Below are 20,001 nucleotides of genomic sequence, written 5' to 3'. Positions count from 1 at the left end.
TTGAAACACTTAAAAGTTTATGCTCCTCTCTTCAGGCATTTGAAAATAGGGAAAACAGTTAAATGAGTAAATAAAGTCCAACAAAGCACCAATTCCATATATTATTATTTATTTGATTTTTATTTTAGATTAATTTGGTTTCAAATAGATAATACAGTTTAGTGGTTTCATTTAAAGATGAGCCGGGGTATAACAGGACGAATAATTCTTCTCACCCCATTTCCCAGACAACTACAATCTATTTCCCAGAGGCAATCCCCATTATCTTTTTATTGCATATTACCCTACAGAAAACCTATACTTGAGGATTTTTAAAAGTAACAAATCTAAAGTTCTTTAAAATTGTGTTCTTTGAATGTTTTTCTTTGAAGATGGCTCTAAGCATATTCTTAGCCTAATTGGCCAATAAGATGCTGGTAGGAGCCCAATCCTGAAAACAACTTAGAACCTACAGTTGATCTAACTGTTCAAAAGTCATTTTGCCATTCCCCAAACAAGAACTACATTACCTGTGATCTCATATCTGCTTCAGTATTCAACCTGTTGCAATGTGTTACTTTAAATAAAGCATATGAAAAAATCTGGCCTCACTTAGATATGTAGTTGAAAAAGAGAAGACTCTGTGAACCCCTAAAAGAGTCTGAGAGATCTTCACAGTTCCTCAAACCATAGTTTGAGAAGCACTGCTCTAAGGAATGTGTATGCAAATCTCACTAGAAGTGATTTAGCAACATTTCATTCCACACTAACTGAATCCAAACTTATAGATCAGGAACTGAAAAATTATTTTTCAGAGTTCTGGTAAATAATTATGTGTTTTCAACATAAATATATAGCTATAATGATAACTGAATACTATATAACTTTGAGATAATTATGTAAATAGATATTAAAATAGTTTGTGTTAATGAATAGCAGCTACTCTAGGTCTTTGGAAACCAAATGAACTAATAACTTCTTCATTGAGTGTGTGTGTGTGTGTGTGTGTGTGTGTGTGTGTGTGTGTGTGTATATATGCAGGGCAATATAAAGTTGAAAAAGTGAACTGTGATTATTTTCATCATAAACACTATTTTTAGGAATTTATTGTATGTCCTGATTATATGTCTATTTTCTCATATATAAATATGGTACCAAAGATCAATTTTTATAAGCCATATGCATAATTTCATATTAATTCATTTAACAATTATTCTTTGAGCATGTCTGTATATCAGACACTATCATGGGTTCTGGGGATAAAATGTTAAGGAAGACAAAGTACCAGGCTTTATGAAGAATATATTCTAGTGAAATAAAACAGATAATAATCAAATAATAATATAATGTCACAAAAATTAAATACTACTTTACACTCCCTGTTTGACAAATATTAAATAGTATCGTATGACACTGTTAGAGATGATGTAGGTTTAAAGAATATCTTAAATATGGCTGGTAGCAGTGAAAACTGGAAGACAATTTAATTTACTTTTGCTTTATAAAATTGAACAGTAATTATATTCCTAGCTGCATACTTAAGAGAAACTCTTGCACATTAGCATCAGGTGGCCCAGAAATATGTGCAGCAACACTATTAATAGAAGCAGAACACTGGAACCTACCTTACTCAGGAAAAGAGGGGAAAATGGTATATTTACACTATGAAACATTACATAGTGTAGGAAACAAATAACTATAGATACCTGCAGCAACATAACAACATGGTTAGGTTGTCCTTGAGCACAAGAAGTGGTTACATTCTGCATAAAGATTCTTGTTATTGAATTTTAGAGAGAGAGGAGGGGGGAGAGAGAGAAAAACATTGATTTGTTGTTCCACTTCTTTATACATTCATTGGTTGATTCTTGTATGTGCCCTGACTGGGGATTGAACCCGAAACCTTGGTGTACTGTTTGGATGACACTCTAACCAAATGAGTTACTTGGCCAGGGCCTCCTAAAGAATTTTTATAAAATCTAAACAATGTTAATTTAAAAATTTATTGTTTAAGCACTCATACACGTGCACACATGTCTGTGTGTGTTTAGGCAAGAAATGACAAGCACAGAATTAAGGATAGTGGTTAGCTGCCTCTAAAGAAGGCAGGAGGTTGTGTAGAGAAAGGGACTGGATGTTCAGTTCAGGTTGACTAATTTGAATTGGTCAAATTTAGCATCCTTTCTTATAGAAACCTTTTTCAAGTAAAAGGTAACAAACATTGTCCTAAAACTGGTAAAGAAAAAAACTATCTACAAAAAGCACCATCAGCCCTGGCCAGCGTGGCTCATTTGGTTGAGTGTCATCCCATGCTCCCAGAGGTCCCTGTTTTGACTCCTGGCCAGGGCACATGCCCAGGTTGTGGGGATCAATCCTTAGTGGGGAGCGTGCAGGAGGCAGCTAATCAATGTTTCTCTCTCTCCCTCTCCTTACTCTCTCTCCAAAAATCACTAAAAACTTATTTTTAGAAAAGATCTTTAAAAAATAAAAAAGAAACATCATCAAAGTAACACCAATTAGAATACTTCTTTTTAAAGTCATGAACAAGATAAAGAAGTTGCTATATTGACTACAATTCAACTGTATTGTAAGATGAAAGTCAATTTAAGCAGTCAAAAAAAAAAAAACAAATAAGGAATGTTTCAAAAAGAAAAATTGGTCATTACTTGAATATACCTAGAAATATTTGTGTCCTATGAAAAATTATTTAATTACTATTACCAGTAAGATATCGAATTCTAAAATATATCTAGAAAACAAATGTGTGAAGAAAAAGTGAGTGAATCATGTGAATCTCTGTAATTGAAGCTACATTGGCAATAAAAATAGATCATGAATGGGACGGAATAGTCAAGATACACACACACACACACACACACACACACACACACACACACACACACACACAGAGGAAACAAGACCGGGGCATAGATAACAGCTGCACCCGCCGCCTCCCGCAACCACATCAAAATTACAGCTAAAATACAGAACCACCGTCACTCAGAGCCTCCTGAGATCCGGCTGCACAGAAGCCCCACAACCAGGGGACTGAAGCAGCACGGAGACCGTCAGGAGGGGCGCAGACGAGGGCCGATTGGGGCTGAATCTCAGAGACACGGCTGCGGGCCCCTCTCCCCCGTGCCGCGGGTTAAACCCAGGAGGACATCTCGGCGGTGGAGGTTTCCCGGAGGAGTGAGGGGTCCCAGCCCCACAGTTTGCATTCAATATTATTATGTATTAGTTTCAGATATACAGCATGGTAATTAGAAAATAATGTACTTTAGCTCTGGCTGGGTGGCTTGGTTGGTTGGAGCATCGTTCTATACACCAAAAGGTTGTGGGTTTGACTCCCAGTCAGGGAACACAGGAGGCAACCGATGTCTCTCTGCCCAGCCCCCACACACAGTCTCTAACAACTCGATAAAAATATACCTTCAGGTGAGAATTAAAAAAAAAAAAAAATCATGTACTTTACAGAGTAGTCCCTGTGGTGTTTCAAACGCCCCCGGCCCCATCCATAGTTATGACGGTATTTCCTACGCTGTAACATACATCCCTGTGACTATTCTGTAAATACCAATTTGTACTTCTTAATCCCTTCATCTTTTTCACCCAGTCCCCCAGCCCCCCTCCCTTCTGACAGCCGTCAGCCTGTTCTCTGTAATTTTTAAAAGCAGGAGTGAGCGATCATTACCGGGAGTGGCAATGAAGAACAGAAATGAAACAAAACCCTCCGATGGTCCTAGGCTTGAAACAATAAAACAACACGGGTGAGTAAGACGCCGGCAACACGCAGACGAGCGGGGTGCCGGGCAGGCGAGGCCCTGGCTCACTGGGAAGGTCCACGCTGCTCTTCCCTGGGGGCCCTGGCCTGCGGGGCCGGAGCACCGCCACGGTTTCCCTCCCCGGGCCCTGCGCCCTAAGGGGACCGAGGGGTGTCCCTCCCTGCGGCAGGCGCTCCTCCGGGGCCAGGCAGCGCCGGGGCTGGGCGTCTTTCCGAGCCCGAAGGTGCTCTGGGTCGGGGGAAGAAGCTGGCCATTTGGGAGGTGTGTTTATGGCAGACTATAAATTTGGAGAGAATAGTTAAAGTTTTGGGAAACTGGAGCTCTGTGGGGCTTGAGTCATCTTAGAGGCTCCACAGAAGCACAAGGGGCGAGAGCTGGGGCGTGAGGACCGGGAGGCTGGCTCTCAGGAGTGACCATAAAAGGAAACCGGTAGGGCTCCAAGGAAGCTTCCCGGTCTCTCAGAAACGCGTGAATGGTAGGTTCTGACAGGTTCTAATTGCAACGTTCTTGTCAAACTCTTCTCTCAGGAAGTTTCTAGTGGTGAAGCAGACAGTATGGGCCTAGGGACTTGCCCCAGGGGCATTTAGAGGGCCGAGGATCCTCACCCCGCTCCGGGGGGGGGGGGGGGGGGGGGGGGGCAAGGCTCAGCCAGCAGCGGGACAGCGACAGCGATGGAGCCTTATTCAGAAACAGTGTTTTATCATAAGTGATCAGATTCTTATCATTTCAATAGAAATATATTCAGTTTATATTATCTTATGATGCTTTTCTACAATCCCACAATTTTATATATGAAGATAACGTAAATTTGATGAGACACTAATCAAATGACCCATTATAATAATTTCTGCCAGTCAACATCTTTATTTCTGTCATTCTGTTTTAGGTTGTTTTAACCTTTGATGTCAAATTATTCTGCAGACTGCTACCAATTTAAGCAGAACCTGGTTAAAAGTTGTTAGAAATCAAAATTTCAACATTTTATATATGATGTGAATGCTATAGTTAATTCATTTCAGATGATTCTGAATTTAATTTAACAAATTAAAATAATTTAAATAAAATTGACTGTTAGATTTTAAATTAAATTTAAATCCCTAATTTAGATGTTTTAAAAATTCAATTTACAATTTTAATTTATTTGGAATATAAACTAATTTGCATTAATTTTAAAATTCAGATTTCTTTCAGATTTAATTTGAATAAATAGCCTTTATTGTGCTCTGCTATTTCCTCCCATCAGTGTAAATGAATTAAAATTGTGTCTTTCTTTCCCTCCCTCCCTCCAGTGGCTTACCAAAGGTTAAGAGAAATGGTCAGCAAGAAAGGTGTGTATTATAATATAAAGTCAATAATAACACCAACTAAGAAAAGTCAGTCTGACTTTTATGTCACAATGTGCCAGCAATTATAAGACACTGATAAATTCTAAGAGATGTTATTGCTCTCTGATAGTAGTTTGTTGGCCTAAGTTGTAAATGGTGGTTGTGGCTACTGTTCAGTTTTAATGATATAAATATATGCACTCCTATGTTCATAGCAGCATTATTTACAATATCTAAGCTCTAGAAACAACCCGAGCACCCATCAGTAGATGAGTGGATAAAGAAGCTATGGTACATTTACACAGTGGAGTACTATGCAGCTGTAAGAAAGAAGGATCTCTTACCCTTTGAGACAGCAGGGAGGGCCCTGGAGAGTAGTATGCTAAGCAAAATAAACCAATCATAGACAGACAAATATCACATGATCTCACTTATATGTGGAATCTATAAACAAAATAAACTGATGAATAAAATAGAAAAAGTGGCATGAAAACATGGGACAGACTGAAGAATCTCAGAGGGAGGGGGGAAGGGGGTCAGGAAGAGATTAACCAAAGAACTTATATGAATATATACATAACCCCTGGACACAGACAATAGTGTGGTGAAAGACTGGGGAGGGGTGGAACTGGGTGGAGGGGGGTAATGGGGAAAAAAGGGACATGTGTAATACTCTCAGCAATAAAGGAAATATATATATATATGTATATATATATATATATATATACACTCCAAGTTATATATATATATAAATATACACTCCAAGTTAACATGATTTTATTACAATTTTTAAAGATATTATATTTTATTTGGCAGCTAATCTGGAGAACTCCCTATGATATATATGTGAACTCAGCTACCCATGTTCATTTGGAGAGTAAGCTTATAATGACTTAGAATCATTTAAGTTAGTTTTGATTATAATTCCTGTCTCCACCTCCAGTTAATATTATGTATTTCTACATTTAAACACTAGATTCAAAGAAAGAGTGATGGCAGAATTATTGTAAAGGTGAAGAAAAGAACTTGAGTCACTTTAATTATGTTATTTGATGTGACCACTCGGAGTTATTTTTTATTTATAATTAAAGCAATAAAACAGAGCAGAAAATTCAACGTATAATACTTTTATTTATTAAATGCAAATTTTAAATCATTAATGAAATGTTTTTTGAATTTAAATATCTTTAAAATTAAAATCAAATTTTTAAAAATTTTTATTTTTAGTTATTATTAAATCATATTGTAATTATTCATTTCTACAACAGACCAATATGTAGGTGTCAGTCTTCCCCACTTTCTAAAACATACATTAGCGTAATTAAGAAACATTAATCCAGCCTGGCTGGCATGGCTCAGTGGTTGAGCACTGACCTATGATCCAGGAGATTGAGGTTCGATTCCCAGTCAGGGCATGTGCCCAGGTTGCGGGCTCTATCCCCAGCGGGGTTCGTGCTGGAGGCAGCTGATCAATGACTCTCATCATTGATGTTTCTCTCTCTCCCTCTCCTTTCCTCTCTCTGAAATCAATAAAAATATATATTTAAAAATATATATATATTAATGCACTATTTTAGTTTCCTTTTTTGTGCTGTGTTACTTGTTTGTCTTATGATCACCTAATTTTATATACACGTGTATATTTCAATAAAAGAAAATTTTCAGCGCTTATCTTTTTCTAGCGATTATTTTATTACTTATATGTCATGATTGCCACTGAAAATAATTTTATCATAATGAGGAATATTAAAAATGATCCCTGCCCCCCCCCCCCAGTGTCAAATACACTAGAAATGCCATTCTGTTCCTCCATCTCTTTTCTCTTCCACTTCTCTCCAAACCCAATATGTGAGAATATAATGTTTGGGTGGACTTTGATGACTCTCCTGAATCTATAGGTTCTGAAACAAGTGTTGGGTGTTAAGTAAGCATTCATTATGGATAGCACCGTATTATGCCTAATTTCTTTATATTTTAATATATTGGGTTATTTTATGAGAAAGAAAGAACAATTAAATGCCTATTGAGATTATCATGGATTGTATTATTATTGGGAATTCTAATTTTCTTAAAGAAAATGTAATTATATGAAAAACCTATGGAATTCTGTTCAAAGAATGAAATAGAACTGGCTGAAAAGATTGTGGAAAGTATTAGAAAAAATAAGTCCACTATTTTACTCTAATTATATATTGTACCCTCCCAGTTCCCAAAGAGCTACAACAAATTTCCCAACTCTATGACTACTTATATATAGAAGAAACTGTTGTTTGATTCACAGACTGAAGTTTTGTTGTAGCTGAGTCTGAGCAAATAGTTGGAGATTTTTGCTATACTCTGAAAACTAAGGCAGACTTTATGACTTCAGCACAGCACTCATCACCAGAAATGAGTCACAAAGACAGAAGCCCCAGATATTAGAAAGGAGTACATTTAAGACTTTTTGTAATGTGAACTTCATTTTTCTGTAACCTCTAAAGCAAGGACTCTGGAGATAGACAACTTTAATTTGAATAACATGTCAGTCACTTAGTTGTGTGATCTTGAAAGTTACTTAGTCTCTCACTGGAAAAACAAACAAAACTGTGAGTATTAAGTAGATTAAAACATGTAAAATGTTTAGAACATATTATAATATGAAGTACTTAGAACAACATATAAATGCACGTTATTATTTACAATAAGTAACATATTGTTAATACAGGAGTTGGCAAATGTAGGTTTACAGTTTTGAGTACCTGAAACAGAGTTTAATTCTTGAATTATTATTTATTAATTATTATACTATTTATTTGCATTACAACTGAAAACCTACTTTTGCCCACCCCTGTATACTGACCCTTTATGTGTCTTTGATTCTTTAACTTTATTTTAACCCTGTGAAATATGACTAAGTGAAAAGTAAGGGATTTTTTTTTTCAGGTGAGCAAAATGGAATTAGAAAAATACTTTAACTCTTTTGCATAATTTGGTATAACTAATGCATTTAGAGGGCTTATTTTAATACTAAGAAACGTTTTACTTAGTTCTTCTTCCAATACCATTTACATAGCCTGCAATTGTTAGTATTTTTTGTGTTATAATTTTGTGAGTCATGGAGCATGTGGACAAGTGCTATGATAAAAACGTGTTGTTTGAAACATGCTAACTGTTGAGATTATACTATTCCTAAGAGAATATCAATAATGATTCTGAGAGGACAGGTGCAAGAACAACAGAACATAATGGGTTTTGTTTGTTGTTTTTTGTTTTGTGTGGGTTTTTTTTAAAATATTTTATAGATATCAGAGAGAAGAAGGAGTAAGAGAGAGAGGGAGAGAGAGAGAGGAACATCAATAATGCGAGAGTCATTGATCGGATGCCTCCTGCACGCTCCCTGCTGGGGATCCAGCCTGAAGCCGGGGCATGTGCCCTGACTGGGAATCAAACCTCAATCTCCTAGATTATAGCTTGATGTTCAACCACTGAGCCATGCTGGCTGGACAGAACATAATGTTTTTGAAAGAAAAATTCAAGGTCACATCCCATATACAAAATGACTAACCATCTTTTCTTCTGAGTAATTGCTCCCTTTTTACCAATAATATCCCCAGTCCTTCTTCATTCTCCCACCTAATAAACATAAATAAGATACTGTATTTCCCCCACTTCTTGACAGCATTCAATGTAAAATTCCCCTTGTCTCCCCTTAGAATAATCTAGCACACATCCAAACCCTCTAAGAGACACTCTAACATCCAGTTCCTAATGATGTGTGTTGTCTCTTGCTGCAGTAAGTCAAAACCTGTTTTTTTTTAAAGTTACAGGTATGTTTCCTGTGATCTTTAGTCAGTTGGCTTTAAATTATTCTCTAACTCAAAGATCAAAAAACTCTATAAAAGAGAATTGCACACTGCACAATTTTCATCTGCCAGTGTGTCTGTACAACTATACTGTATTCTATAGTTGAACATACCAGTCATTAATTAGCTGTGAAGCAGGAAAGTTAGAAAAGACAGTATTTTATCTGTACTAATATGACTTTAATAGATGAGTAGTTTGTCTTTATGTCATTTATGAGATTAAAATAAATAAAAAATAACTGTAAGTTTTTCAAATTTATTTTTGTCTTAAAAATAACTGCTAAGCCCTGGTAGGTGTGGCTCATTTGGTTGAGAATCATCCTGTACACAGAAACGTGGCTGGTCCAGTTCCCGGTCAGGGCACATGCCCAGGTACATGGTCCCCGCTCTGTGTGCATATCGATGTTTCTCTCTCACATCAGTGTTTCTTTCTCTCTCTTTCCCTCCCTCTCTCTCTAACATCAATAAAAACATATATTTTTTTAAAACTGCTAAGATAGCAAACTATGGGAAAATGCTGATATTAAACTAAGATTGTAAAATCATTGTATATTCAATTATCTTTTAAGCAGACTGTGGAAATGCAAAGTATTATTTAGGAATGCATGGGTTGCTATTTTATGAAAATAATTAACTTTAGAAATGATAGTCTATAACATTAGGAAGGATAGTGTCAATATTCATCCCCTGCTCTTTCTGTGTTTCTGCTTGACACTATTGGCAAGCAAACTTTAGTGCATAAAAAAAATTGTATAGTCATTGCTGCATGGTTTAAATAATATATCTGAGTAACAGTATCATTTAATAGTTCTTTTATTCTTATTTTCTGTTTTTTCTTTGCATTTCTAGCTTGCTTTACTTCTAGGTTTTATTAGGAATTTCTGCAGTGTTTATGATTTCAGAGTAATTCATAATATTAGGTCTTTCATATTTTTATCACCTAATGAAAATCACATTGGTCTATAAAAATTCAAGAATAAAGAAATAATTTTGGCCACAGCAGATTGAAGAATTCAATCTTCCTAACCCACCATTTTATCTGAACACTGTGTTTTCTCAATCTAATATTTTTATTCACATTTCTTGCTGTATGTGATGCTGGAGGAGATGAGGAGCCTTAGTGGAGTTTCGGTGGCAGACTCCCTACCACCCAGTGAAGTTCCTAAATAGATAATACCTGCATTAGAGAAGCCCTCAGAAGGAACTAGGCCTATAATTCTATTATGAATACTGGTCAGGTTTTTACTGGAAGTAGATGCACAACTTGAGGCTTATTGAATTTTAATCTGCCTCTGCACTTCCAGCTGTTAAACGGAGTTGCATAATAGGCTTGTATTTTTCATTGAGAATTGCTGTAAAACAGAAAAATATCCACTAGCAACAAACAGGAAGAACAAGAAGCCATTATTTTCATTATTTTTAAGTGTGGGCATTAAAGCAGAGCCTGAGAGAGGCTCGTCACTTTAAAAGTAGGAGCTGAGTAAGCAGCATTTTGAACCCCAGTAATTTGTCATCAGTCTAGATTTTAGAATTAGAACCAGATAACTCAGACATGGCCATAAAGAGTGACTGGGGGTCAGAGGCTGACAGAGGAATCAAGCCGATCCAGCATATAACTTTTCTCACAACATGCAAAGTATAAATTAATGTTACTATTATTATTGGCCTATATTTTACATTTTAAACAATGTTCTCTGGAAGCTTTAACATTTTTTTTAATCAGGCAGACTGAAATCCATTAAAAGTGGCATATCATTAGCAAGTATTATGTCTTCCTTTGTAAGGGAATCTTCTAAGGTCAAGACCATAAGACAGAGGGATGGAATTCTGCTTAAAAATAATAAAGCTGCCCTGCTCAGTGTTGCTCAGTGGTTAGAGTGTCAGCCCTCTCACCAAGGAGCCTCTGGTTCAATTCCTGGTGGTCAAGGGCACTTACGGGGGTTGCAGTTCCCTCCCCACCCCCAGTCAGCTGGTGTGGGAGGCAACCACTCGATGTGTCTCTCTCACATCGGTATTTCTCTCTCTAGCCCCCTCTTTCCCCCCCTTCTACTCTCTCTGAAAGGCAAAGGAAAAAATATTCTCAAGTGAGGATTAACAAAAGATTAATTAATTAACTAATTAAGCTGAGCTGGGACAAATAGTTTAAGTAAAACATATTAAAACAATTGTGTGAGAACATTATTTCAAATATTTTTAAATTTTAGATTTCAATTCTAAGGATGAAATACAAGTCTTATTTTTAATTCCTTTTGTTGTTTATTTATTATCTTTTCTATCTGTTAAAGGACTGGGTTGTGAAATGCTACAAATGGAATTAATACTCAGGAGTTTTGCAACACACAAGTGCTTTCTAAGGGCCAAGGATTCTTTCAGTTGAGGCGGTTACAGAAATATCCTGTTGAAAAATGTATCAAATATACACATGCTCCTGCTTGTGTCAAAGCCACATTTGTTGTCAGAGTTCTTTTCAATGTTCTAGAGAATTTTTTAAAGTGTGGCCAACTTCTTCAATCTCAGCTTAAATATCTCCCCAGAATGGCCTTTATTGCCTGACCAATCTTTATAAATTAGGACTCCACTCTTATTTATGTCAGTTCTCTGTTCCCTTTAAACATAATATCAATATTTCAAGTATTCATTTAATTTCAATTTGTCTTTCATTTTCTGTCCACTCCCTATATTTTAAGCTTCCTGAGATCAGGGACCAAATCCGTGTTATTTTTCTGTATAAATCTTGCATTTAGCTCTATGTCTGCCTCAAAGCAACTTTGCTGTGTCCACCCAGGATTTCAACAAAATTATAGTCTCAACCATGGTATTATATGTCAATTTGACAATACCATGATGGATTTATAAATTAGCTTTTATTTTGCTTGTGCTGAGTCACACCCAGACTAGGAAGTAAGGAAGACATGTAATGCCTGTAAAATGTTTCCACATGCTGCTTCTCTTTTTATTTTTATTTTTATTATTATTTTTTTTAATATATCTTTATTGATTTCAGAGAGCGGAAAGGAGAGGGAGAGAGAAAGATAGAAACATCAATGATGAGAGAGTCATTGATCGAGCCCACAACCCGGGCATGTGCCCCAACGGGGAATCAAACCCCAATCGCCTGGATCCTAGGTGGACGCTCAACCGCAGAGCCACGCCCGGCCAGGCTGCTTCTCTTTTTAAATAACAGAATAAATAAAACTTTATTCATTACCAAATAAGTAATATAGAAAATTGGAAACTACAGACAATAATTAAAATTTTTCATTTTGAAATAATTATAGATTCACAGGAAATCACAAAGATAGGACTGAGAGGTCTCGTGTACCCTTCACACGTTTATCCCAGCTTTTACATTTTATGTAACTAAAGTACAGTATCAAACTCAAGAAACTGACAATGGTACAGTGTGTGTGAATAGCTCTATATCATGCTAGCACATGTGTGGGTTCATGTGGCTAACACTGCAGCCCAGCTACAGCGCTAGTCCATTACCACAAGGTCTCCCTCATGCTCCCTCTAGAGTATATCACCCTCACCTCCTCCCCACGACCATCCCTAACCACTGGCAACCACTAGTGTGTTCTCCATCCCTATAATTTTGTTATTTTGAGGATGTTATAAAAATGGAACCATGCAGTATACATATTTTGATACTGACTCTTTTTTTCACTCATCTTAGTGACCTTGAGATGCATCCAAATTATTGTATATATCAACAGTTTGTTTCTTTTTATTGTGAGTAGTGTTCCACTGTAAGGGTATAGCATAGTTTGTTTAATCATCACCCATTGGACAACATCTGGGTGGTTCCCAATTTTTAGCTATTACAAACAATGCTGCTGTTCACAGCATATAGAGATTTGTGAGTAGACATAGTTTGCATTTTCATTTTTATATGGACATAACACTTTTTCTTATTTTGTTTTTATTTCTCTTAATGAAATAGGTAAAAGTTGTAGGAAAAGTTACCCACTATAAAAAATTTGAAACTACATAAACTTTTTAAGGAAAAGCAATAATCTACATTCCCACAAATGAATATCAATCACTATTACTATTTTATTACTCTTCTTTCTATGCACAAGATTTTTACTGCTCTTTATAAATAACTATGATTACGATGCATAAGTGAAATTTTATAACCTGATATTTTCCTTTACTATTATGAAAAAATTGTTACCAAAAATGTGGGAAAGATACACACATACACATATAGACATATGTTAATTGAAATAAAGCACAATAGTAAAATAAATACCACCCCCAAGCCCACCACCCATTGTAAGAAATAATATACATTATTACCACTAACACTCCCTTCAGGTCTCTCTGTGTTTTATTCTTTATTTTAAAGGTGTTTTTCAGGAGATCTTGTCAACCATACTGCTGAAAACAGGTGTTTTCTAAGCAAAAGTTCAAATGAGGAGAAGTAGGAGGCCCCCTGACTTTCTCTTAACTGACTGTGACTGGTAATATATCTCCTTTCTTTTCTCTCAATACTTTTTTTCAATAAATCTTACTGGAAGCATCAAAATGTCCTTCCTTTGAGAATTCTATGATTTAAGTTTCTTCAAAGTGAAGGGCCAATTATTCCAAGAATGCAGTTGACTTTTATAAAACAAGTGGAGTTTAAAACCTTACCTGTGAGCATTTTTCATAATGTATGTTCGTTGTATTGTTAAAGCACCTGGTCAGTCTTTTTTTCTCCATCATTATTGAGATGGAGGCACTGCTCTTGAATTGAATATTGACTTTTCTGGATATGAATTAGTTTTATTCTAGGTACTGCATCAGAAAGCTAATTTCTTTGGTCATAATTATGCAGTGTGAGTGCTTGATGTTTGCTTTGTTCCTTGTACCTTACCTCTAATAAATATCATAAAAGTTATACAGTTTAAACTATAATTATTCCATCTTTCAGAGGAATAAGAAATTTAGATTTCTACATATCTTTTTTTTTCTCTAACTTGTCACTGTCAGACTCTCCCTCATTCCCAGAAAAACTGCCATTGTTATGCTTTTTCTTTAGATCTTATTAAAATTTTAGTAGAGATTCAAGTCACTCTTGACATAATTGGAAGTAGTACAAAATCAGATTTGGGAAGCTATATATAGGTTCTAATGATTTTTAGTCTGTTATTATCTGCTGGATATTCATAAAATTTAACATGAGAAAATGCTTCTACTGAGACCTGTGTCAGACATAGCAGGAAGGCAGTGATCTGTAGGTAGGAGGGCAAGCTTCTTAACAGGGTTTTCAGTGAGATATAAGCATATATAACAAATATGCAGTTTAAGCAATTCTGCTTTCAACTGGTTTTTGGCCTGGTGATAACCTTAGAATACAACCCTTTCTAGAAAAGTGATACTAAAACCGTGACATATCGATCAAGGAAACTAATGGCAAACACATTAAAAACTGGCAAAGGAAATAGTCACGATGCTCCTAGATGAAAATCAATCCTCAAGTATGATCTAGCCAGCGTCCTCCAGATGTCCTAGGCTTTTTATTCTAGGAATTTTAGGTCACATTGTATGTAAAATACACATACACATACACACACGCATATATATACACACACATTCATATTTAATTTAAATGAATAAATGATGGCAACTTTAACTCTTACTAGTTTGCTGAAAATTAGTTTCACTCAAATTGTCAGCTGGTGTTTCTAAGAGCTGCTTCAATGGTTTCTCATGTATATTTAGAACTAGTCAACTGTGATCACTTGGCAACATCCACCCGGTTTTTTTCTTTCCTATTCTGGTTCTCACTTGTCCACTTCTCTGGCTGCAAAACCACTAGACAATGCCCACTTAACTCTGCCTGTCCACGACGGATTTCCTACGTTCTCCAGGCCTCATGGGGCCAAGGCCTTTCTTCCCCTGCCAAAACTACAAGTTTTTCTCCAGGACTTTAAGCAGTTCTTATTAGTTCTAGAGCTTCACACTTTTTTTTCCTGCTAGCTTTTATCTTACCTGTTTGCTTCCCAAGACTCTCATAAAATAAAAATAAAGAGTTCCTTTCAGCCAGAACTACCATCTTCCAGTAATTCGCCAAAACGACCAACACAAAGGGAAAAAGGAGAGGCATCTGCTATATGTTCTCTAGACCTTATAGAAAACATGGAGTTGTTCCTTTGGCCACATAAATGCACATCTACAAGGAAGGTGATATTGTGGACATGAAGGGAATGGGAACTGTTCAAAAAGGAATGCCCCACAAATGCTACCATGGCAAAACTGGAGGAGTCTGCAGTGTCACCCAGCATGTGGTGGGCATTGTTGTGAACAAACAAGTGAAGGGCAAGATTCTTGCTAAGAGAATTGATGTATGTATTGAGCATATTAAACACTCTAAGAGCCAAGCTAGCTTCCTGAAACGTGTGAAGGAAAATGATCAGAAAGGGAAAGAAGCCAAAGAGAAAGGGACCTGGGTTCAACTGAAGTGCCAGCCTGCTCCAGCCAGGGAAGCTCACCTTGTGAGAGCCAGTGGAAGGAGTCTGAGCTGCTGGGACTCACCCCCCATGAATTCATGGCATGATCAGTATATATAAAAAAAGACCTCTGTGCTGATAAAAATGTTTCTCTTAACTGGGTAGAAGTGTGGTGTCCCTTCCCCTCCAAAAACAATAAAGAAAGAAAATAAAAAATAAAGAAAATAAACCAATAAAAATTAATTCTAGTTCTGTTTATTTCCGGTCTTCTCCTCTAGCTACTGGAGCTCAAATTCAGTTCATGGGACCAGACAGAATAAAAACTATAACCATACCAATTTTTCCATTTGATTATAAGTGAACCTCCTTCGTATTACCCCAGGTATTGTATGCACTATGCATGCATGCATGCTAATTTATATGAAGTTGCTGGGGAAGGAAAACTGTGGCTTTATCTGCACCCACAGTATCTGGCACATACATCAGCAATCTATTCAGTTACCAAATATTTATTGGGAGTGACTATTATGTCCTAGACACTAGGTAAGTGATGGAATCTACCCTCATGGAGTTTACATTCTAGAAGAAAAGACATAAACATAAGCAAATAAGAAAACATACACTTGGGAGTTGGAGGTTGTACTGATAGCAGAGTAAGAATACTTGTTAGCAGATAACTGGAGTAGGAGGTGCAATTTATTTATAAGGTACTCAAGGAAGGATGATGTCTGGGGAAAGATTCTACAGTCGAGACCTTGTAAACAGCTGAAGAAAGAACATTCTAGGAAGAGGGCAAGGTGCTGCAGGAGGAGTCTTGGAGAACTCAAGAACAGAAAGCAAACGTGCTGGAGGAATTTTTTCTGGGAAGGTGTGAAACTAGATTCAGGGAAGAAGGTCAAATACCAGGTTGCTGTAAAGGGACAAGAAAAATGGAGGAATTGCTGGATTAAGATATGGAGCCAATGGTATTTGGGGGCAGGATTTCTGTGCACTCTTTTAAAAATGGGAGTATGCTGGTTGTCTCCTGCAGTGGAGAGTCTGACGATACAGACGGAGGAGATGCAGAGGAAGTGGAGAAGCGGAGTTGGATGGGATCCAGAGGCATCTGCAGAGATTCACATTTGATAGGAGTGAGGGCACTTTTCTAGTTGTAATAGAAGATAAATATAGGCTCAAGTCAGTGTGTAGATGTGGTGAAGGGAATAGGAGGGATTTCTGCTGAGCCAGCCCAACTCCCTTTGTTAGAGGAGAAAAAATAAACAGATACAAGTAGATCTGATAATGAATTACAGTGATACTTGAGTGAGAGCCAGGTTTTTTTTCCATAAAGCAAAATCTCAGTGTGTTTTTTTTTAAGATTAGTGTTCCCCACTACAATTTTAAAATTCAACTGATTTTTTGAAAAAAGATGAATATAAATGTGCTCTACCTTGTATTTGTTTGGATCATTTACTGTGTGCTAAAGGGAAAGAAAAGTTTAGCTCTTCAGTCTGGTAGAAATCCTAAACTCTTTGTATGGTATCCAAGAATATCTTGGGCCTGTTTCCCTAACATGAAAATGGCTTCAGTCTTTTCAGCCGTGAAGTGGCTCAATCAATGGACATATTCTTCAATTATTAGCTCCAAAAGAGGGCTGATGAACAGGAGGTAGAAAAAAATGGTAATTTTCACATGGAAATAGAATGAGTGTATTGTCCAGATTTTAATTTTTAAACTATCATAAAGAAAGAGTTTTCATAAATGTGAGCACTCCTTTTAAAAACCATCCATGAATCAGAGTAAGTTAGAGAGAGGGCTTATCACCTTCTAAAGAAAATGGGAATATCAGTGACAATTTCATGACATACAGATTCTCAACCTGTTACTTTTGATTTAAAAACCTTATAATTATGCTTAGTCTAGAATTAAACTGTTCTTTAAATTTGTTCAAATAATGCTTAAATTTGACAGCATTAATTTTAAAATGATACCTAAGACTACATTTATGTAATAGAACATACGTGTGTGTGTATATATATATAAAAAATATATATAATATGTATTTTGTATTTATGTTTATATAGAGATATATATATTGAGGGAAATAAAGTTATAAGAACATATAAAAGTGTCTCTGGAACTATTTAAATATATGTATATGATGTTTGCACCAGGGAGGAGTAACTGAGAGTGAGAGGAATATTTTCACTCATTTTATAACTCTTTATTATCGATCTTTTTGTAAACATTATTGAATATAAAATTTTATCCAAAAAGAAAGAAAAGAGAGAGAAAAGGAAATGGAAATAACACATATTGGTAAGTACTTGCTGTATATATAGCTGCATTTAAAAATCTATGGGTTTTTCTCCCCAGTTTTAAAAATCTTCTGAAAAGTAAAAATAATGAGCAGTATAAACTAAACAGTAAAGCAGTTTATTATATATTTTTTCTTTTAAAGATTTTTAAAACTGATTTTTAAACAGAGAGGCAGGCAGAGGGAGAGAGAGAAACATTTATGTTAGAGCCAAACATCGGTTGGCTGCCTCCCACACGCCCCCTACTAGGGATCGAGCCCCCAACCCAAGCAAGTGCCCTGACTCAGAATTGAACCAGCAGCCTTTCAGTGCACAGGACAATGTCCACCAACTGAGACACACTGGCCAGAGCCCTTTATTTTAATGGTTTAGTTATAGTAAAAATTTTATCTTTAAACCATAAAGATATTACCATGCTCTGTGAAATCAGGAAAGCATTAAAAGTGACCCCCCCCCCGAAATATCACACTTCTATCTCATGAACATTCCCCTTAATAGGTAAGATTAACATTAGTTGCAGATCTTAATAGAGCAGAAAATCTTCACTATGTACTGTCTGTGTTTTAAGTTATTTATCTTTCCCAAGAGAAGTTCTAAGACTAATGTGCACCGAAGAAAAGAAATTAGATAAACTATTAGCTTACTCAAATTATTTAACCTGATGGTTACAGCTTATATATTAGTTTAAGAATGGTGGTGATAAAAATTACTCAAAATAATGAGTCACAAGATAGTTGGGCTTTAAAATAATACCATACTCCTAAAAAGGCTAATTGTTGTCTTTTAGGAATTGGTCAAATTTAAATACATGTTTTATATTATTGTTTCAGTCTACCTAGTTTATGTCAGCATAAAATGTTCTGTTTCACAGAGGGATTTATGTAATGAACCATAGCCATCAAGCACCCATAAACAAGACATTTCAGTCACCAATGCTTGCTCCTTGCCTTCTCTCTATCGCCCTATCTTGACTGCTGCATTCTCCACTCTCAAGAAAATCATCATTTTCATAGCCAATGCCCAGACGATCAGGTTCTTTCAAACTTCAGCACACTTCCTACCCCAGCCATACACACACACATTTCATTACAAATTGGTACATACATTGAGCAACCTTAAAGAACTTAAAACCTGTTCTTCTACAATCAAGTTGTTCTTTAAATATTTAGAAAGTGTAAAGTCATATGGAGGCTTGTTTGTTTTTTTAATTTACCTTTATTGTTGAAAGTATTACAGATGTCCCCTTTTTTCCCCATTGACCCTGTCCACCCCTCCCCCCCGCCCCTCCCCCCGCCCCAGGCCTTCACCACACTATTGTCTGTGTCCAAGGGTTATGCATATATGCATATAAATTCTTTGGTTAATCTCTCCAAGCTTGTTTTTTAATGCAGATTTTCATGCACACTCTCAGAGCTTTTAATTACATAGTTCTAGGTGTGGAGTGGGCATTTTTAAAAAGTTCTCCTGCCCAGCTGGCCTTGGCTCAGCTGTTGAGCACTGACCTAGGATCTAGGAGATCATGGTTGGATTTCCAGTCAGGGCACATGCCTGGGTTGTGGGTTCGATCCTCAGTCGGGGGCCTGCAAGAGGCAGCTGATCAATGATTCTCTCATCATTGATGTTTCTATTTCTCTCTCCCTCTCCCTTCCTCTCTCTGAAATCAACAATATATATATATATTTTTTAAAGTTCTCCTAACCTGGCCAGAGTGGCTCAGTTGGCTGGGCACCATCCTGTGCACCGAAGGACCCCTGGTTCTATTACCGGTCAGGGCACATGCCTGGGTTTGGGGTTCAATCCAAGTCAGGGTACATATGGGAGGCAACCAATTGATGTTTCTCTTTCACATCAGTGTTTCTCTATCTCTCTCCCTTCCACTCTCTCTGAAAAGCAATGGAAAAAATATCCTCAAGTGAAGTTTAAAAAAAAAAAGATCCATAGTTCAAATATGTATTTCAGCTGACAACAGCTCCCCTGCTTTTCTTCCTTAGTGGTTTATCTACTAGACTGACAGAGAGTTAGTTCTTTGAACTTTACTCTGGAAAAATAATATTCTAGACTGCATCGCTTTAGGTTAAATCTGTTTTTCTCAAAGTCACAAAACCCATGTCATTGGAATTCCCTATATTCAGAGTATAAAAATTTCCTTTCTTAACATCTTCCTCCTGAACAATGCTATGCGCATCCTGGTGCTCTCCAAATTTCTTTGTCCTTTAGCTTCCTGTAGTCATCTAGATCAAAAGATCACCTCTTTTCTGATATAACCAGCTCCCACCTTGCTCAGAATCTCGATACCTCAGGATGACTCAGAAGAAGCTTCCAGCTACCTGTGCTGT

General features: G+C 36.6%; 1 pseudogene; it reads left to right on the top strand.

Moving 5' to 3' along the window:
- Positions 1-14,990: 14,990 nt before the first annotated feature.
- Positions 14,991-15,475, top strand: LOC107527172 (large ribosomal subunit protein eL21 pseudogene; annotated as a pseudogene).
- The last annotated feature ends 4,526 nt before the right edge of the window (positions 15,476-20,001 follow it).

Source organism: Miniopterus natalensis, chromosome 10 (genome assembly GCF_054644295.1).
Source record: "Miniopterus natalensis isolate mMinNat1 chromosome 10, mMinNat1.hap1, whole genome shotgun sequence".
NCBI lineage: Eukaryota > Metazoa > Chordata > Mammalia > Chiroptera > Miniopteridae > Miniopterus > Miniopterus natalensis.
The sequence above is the reverse complement of the archived record's forward strand: the minus strand, read 5'-3'. Positions and strand labels throughout refer to the sequence as shown.